Source organism: Dermacentor variabilis, chromosome 2 (assembly GCF_050947875.1).
Source record: "Dermacentor variabilis isolate Ectoservices chromosome 2, ASM5094787v1, whole genome shotgun sequence".
Lineage (NCBI taxonomy): Eukaryota > Metazoa > Arthropoda > Arachnida > Ixodida > Ixodidae > Dermacentor > Dermacentor variabilis.
This window is the reverse complement of record NC_134569.1, coordinates 203,141,881-203,147,077: the sequence shown is the minus strand read 5'-3', so window position 1 is coordinate 203,147,077 and position 5,197 is coordinate 203,141,881.

Here is a 5,197-nt window from a genome sequence, read left to right as displayed (position 1 = left end):
GTATGTAGTCCTAGGACCTTTTTCTCTTTGTTTTCTCTCTAATATAGACAAAAGAAGTAATAAATTATGGCGTTTTACGGGCCAAAACCATGATCTCATTATGATTCACGCCGTAGTGGGCGACACCGGAAATTCGGATCACCTGGAATTCTTAAACGTGCACCCAAATTAAAGTACATGGGTGTTTTTGCATGTCGGCCCCATTGAAATGCGGCCGCCGTGGCCGGCATTCAATCCCGCGACCTCGTGCTTAGCAGCCCCACACCACAGCCACTAAGCTACCACGGCGGGCCTCCAGCCCCTGCTATTCTGTTTAGTGAAAGTTGTTTATAGATGTTAGACAGTGTTTGCCGTGCTAGTCGTCTTTTTTTCCTAATATTATCTTTCTCACTCTACCGTCGCTTCACATATTGTGCCGCGCTATTCCCGCGCACTGAACCACACATCCTGCCGAGCATGGAATAATGCGCCAGAAAGACGGCGAAGACGATGATCAGAGTATCTCTCGTGTTGTTGTTCTGCCAACTAGCCTGCAGCCGTCTTTCTCTGTATATATTTTGTAAATACACTTTCCTATCCCTTTTGGCTACTATCAGCCCTGCGGCATTTTGGTGGAGGTGCGGGGTACCCACATGGTACAACGGAGCTCCGCAGCGGCCGACGTTTATCTTTCTTCACGATGGCGGAAGAGGGGTCGGCGCCCACCCAGGCGACTGCAACGACAACGGTCGTCCTGGGTCAAGTAAAAGACCCAGGCACATTCTGCGGGACTGGCAACGTCGACATCGAGGACTGGCTACTCCTGTACGAGCATGTAAGCAAGAACAATCACTGGGATGAGACGATCATGTTGGCAAACATATTTTACCTCGAAGGAACAGCGAAGGTGGGGTTTGAGAATAACGAAGGTGAAATTGGGAGCTGGGATGCATGCAAGGAAAAGAGTTCCCTGTTCGGCAAGTCTGCAGGTGGAAAGGCAGCAGCAAAGAAGGAGTTGACATCTCGTGCGCAGACAGCGACAGAGTCGTACCTGACTTATATACAGGACGTACTTGCCCTTTGCCGCAATGCCGACGACGGCATGACGGAGTCCGAGAAAGTGGGCCACGTATTAAAAGGCATAGCAGATGACGCCTTCAATCTGCTAATCTGCAAAGACTGTGACACCATCGATGCCATCATCCAAGAGGGCAAGCGCTTTGAGGCCGACAAAATTCGACGCATTGCCCATCATTTCGCTCGATTTCTGAAAACGGGAGCAACGTGGTCGTGCGAAGACGTACCTGAACCGCTCGCGCCGCTCATCGTTCGCGCCGCTCACCGTAGACCACGTGAAGAAGATCATCCGACGTGAACTTGAGGCTGTGTCTCCTGCTTCTACGTGCGGCCGTACCTGTGATCATAGCTCTCAGATAGTGCCACTAGTCCAAGCTGTCGTTCATCAGGAGTTCTTCAATGCTGGCCTGGACTCTGTGTGCACCGCCGCTCCTTACCAGCCGATCGACCGCCGTTCCTCACTTTCGCACGCCCAAGGTCAAAGGCCGCTGTCCCGTACTTGTAATCCAGCCGAGTGGAGTACTGCTGATGACCGTCCCATTTGCTTCACCTGCTGTCATATTGGACTGTCTACGCGGCTGTCTTCACGGCTCTGCCTACTTCTCTTATCTATACCTCAGGTAAGGATACTGGCAGATATCCGTCGATGATGAAGACCGTGAAAAGACCACATTTATTACGCCCGATGGACTTTACCAGTTTAAGGTAATGCCGTTTGGAGTGTGTAACGGCCCAACCGCATTTGAAAGGATGATGGACTCCTTCCTTCGTGGATACAAATGGTCAGCATGCCTCTGTTACTTTGACGATGTCATCGTCATCTCACCGACATTTGAAAGCCATCTTAGCCAATTGTCGGCAGTTGAAGTTTTCCGGCAAGCAGGTCTTCAGCTCAACTTTGCCAAATGCCATTTTGGCCGCCGCGAAATCACTGTGCTTGGCCACCTTGTGAGTGCTGAAGGCGTGCGACCTGACCCAGTAAAAAGATCGCGTTGTCAAAGACTTCCCTATGTCACGTTCCACTAAAGACGTACGGAGCTTTGTCAGCTTGTGCGCCTATTTTCGACGTTTTCCAAGAACTTCGCCGACGTCGCCCGTCCACTCACGCAACTGTCGAAGAAGGAAGCGTCATTTTCTTGAGGTCCTGTACAGGCTACGGCGGTTCACACCCTCACAATTTTACTTACGTCCCGACCAATCTTGGCCCATTTTGACCCGTCAGTCCCCACTGAACTTTGCACTGACGCCAGTGGACATGGCATCGGCGCTGTACTCGTCCAGCAGCAACAAGAACGAGACCGCGTCATCGCCTATGCCAGTCGCCTTCTTCCCTCTTCAGAGTGCAACTTTTCGATCACTGAGCGCGAGTACCTCGCACTAGTTTGGGCTGTCGGCAAGTTTCGACCACACTTGTTCGGCCGCACCTGTTCGGTCATAACGGACCACCATTCACTTTGCTCGTTGTCTTCCCTCAAAGATGCCACTGGACGACTTGGTCGCTAGGCACTGAAACAAAGTACACAGCTTTGACGTCACTTACAAGTCTAACACACTGCACCAGGAGGCGGACTGCCTATCCCGTCATCCAATGGATCCTCCCGACTTGTCAGCGCACGATTAGGACACCTGTGTCTTCGCGATATTCGATTTAACCGACATATGCAGCGAACAGCTCTGCGATGGCAATTTACGGTCCATCATCCATGGTCTCTGCTTTCATGACTCTGCCCCGTCCCTATAATCATTCGTGCTTCCTGACGGACACAAGCTCTATTGGGCCAGAGCTTTTTTTTTCCTGGTTGTTCCTGAAACACTCCGTTCCAGTGTTATTGAACCACTTCATGACGCCCCAACCGCTGGACATGTCGGGGCAACTCGCACGTACGATCGCGTTCGGAGTCGGTTCTTCAGGCCAAGCCTCCACCACTCTGTACGGCGGTACTGTCAGCGCTGCAAGCACCAATCCTTGTCGCTCGCCGGTCCTCTTCAGCCTATAGACATTCCCGGCGTCCCGTTCTACCGCATCATCCTTGATCTTATTGGGCCATTCCCAACATCTCTGCCCGGTAACCAGTGGATTGCCGCAGCTACGGACTACGCGAAAGGTTACTCTAGCACGCGGGCACTGCCGACAATATTTCTGATTTCTCTCCCAAGTCGTCGACGACATTCTTCCTTCGTGTTCCATACGTCGCAAGCTCACCACGGCCTACCATCCGCAAACCAATTGGATTACCGAGCTCCTCAACCGCACGCTGACCACAATGCTCTCCATGTACACTTCTTCAGACCACTGTGATTGGTACAGCACCTTGCCTTATGTGACAATTGCCTACAACTCGTCACGCCATGACACCGCTGGCTTTCCCCCCTTTTATCTCTTGTTTGGCCGCCATCCCACATTGCCCTTCGAGACTTTTCTACCATCATCGGCGCACAATTTTACAGACTACGCCCGCGATCCAGCTTCTCCGGCCGCAACGGCTAGTCAGATTCCAAGGAATCGTCTTTCTGCCTCCCAGCTGTCCAAGAAGGCCCGCTACAATCGCCATCACAGAGTCCTTAATTACTCTCCGGGCTCTTTGGTCCTCCTCTGGACGCCTTGCCGTCACGTTGGATTGTCGTCCAAGCTTCTTTCCCGCTACTCCGGGCCTTACAAGGTGCTACGCCAGATCACTGACGTCATGTACGAGATCGCTCCATTGGACAGTCGATCACCTGCCGCGTCCGCCACAGATATCGTATGCGTCTCTCGACTTAAGCCTTATGTTGTCGGACACGATCCTACTCCTTAAGAGGAAGCTTTAGCTCGGGTGCTCCTATCTAAATACATGTAAAAGGAGAATTCGTTTTTCTCGGCAACAACAGCACCAAATTTGACTAGGTTAGTTGCATTTAAAAGAGAAACATTTAATTAGTACTGTTCGTGTCGAATTCTTTATTTAAGTCCTCAATTCCTTATTAAATATCGGCAATTATTGAAAATTTTTAAAAAACGAAACTATCAAGTTTGCAACTGTGTAACTTAGCAACCAAAAATTATAATACACTTCTGCAAATTGCATCTAAAAGCACATCTAAAGCGGACAAAATTGATATGTTACACATAAATCTAGAAAAATTTAGTAATATAGAAATGCATCTTTTGCAGAACCTTTTACACAACGTAAAAAATTCACGAAAGATATAATATGGCATATCGAATTTGTCCGTTTGAATGGTCTTAAGGATGCCGTTTACAGAACCGCGATATTTGTTCTTGATACAGAGCTACTAATTTGTGGACTTCGTGCTTCTATTTTTTTTTTCAAACTTTCGAATTTCTGAAAATTCTTGTAACAAAATTTAGTAGCTAAATCGAAATTCCGCTTCCAACAGTCACTAAAATTTAACTTTCTCTCTTATATCCAACAAATTTCATTAAAATCGGTCCAGGGGTTTTCTCAGAAAAACGTTTTTGCGTTTTACATGTATTTGAATAGGCCGCGTCGGAGTTGGGCCCGAGCTAGAGCTTCCTCTTAAGAGGAAGCCCCGCTCTGCATAAAAAATAAACAGATATCGCGGTTTCGTAAACAACATCCAATAGATCATTGAAAGCGGACAAATTCAATACGTCATTCTATATCTTACGTGCATTTATGACATTGTTTACAAAGGTTCTGCAAAAGCTGTATTTCTATATGATTGAATTTTTTTTGAGATTCATGTGTAACATATCAATTTTGTCCGCTTTAGATGTACTATTAGATGCAATTCACGGAATAGTATTATATTGGTAATAAACTTGATAGTTGCGATTTCTAAAAAAATTGATTTTTGTCAATCTTTAATAAAAAATTTACGACCAAAATAAAAAATCCAACACCAACAGTCACTAGATTCTAAGTTTTTGTTTTAAATGCAACAAACCTTGTCAGTTTGGTGCCGTGGTAGCCGAGAAAAACGAATTCTCCTTTTACATGTATTTAAATAGGGGCACCCAACCTAATGCTTCCTCTTAAAAGCGCCGAGACGGCGCTCTCGCCGGCGGGGGTCCTATGTTACACGTTATTCCCGCGCGCTGAAGCATGCGTCCTGCCGAGCATGGAAGGATGCGCCAGAAAGACGGTGAAGACTACGATCAGAGGACCGCTCGTGTTGT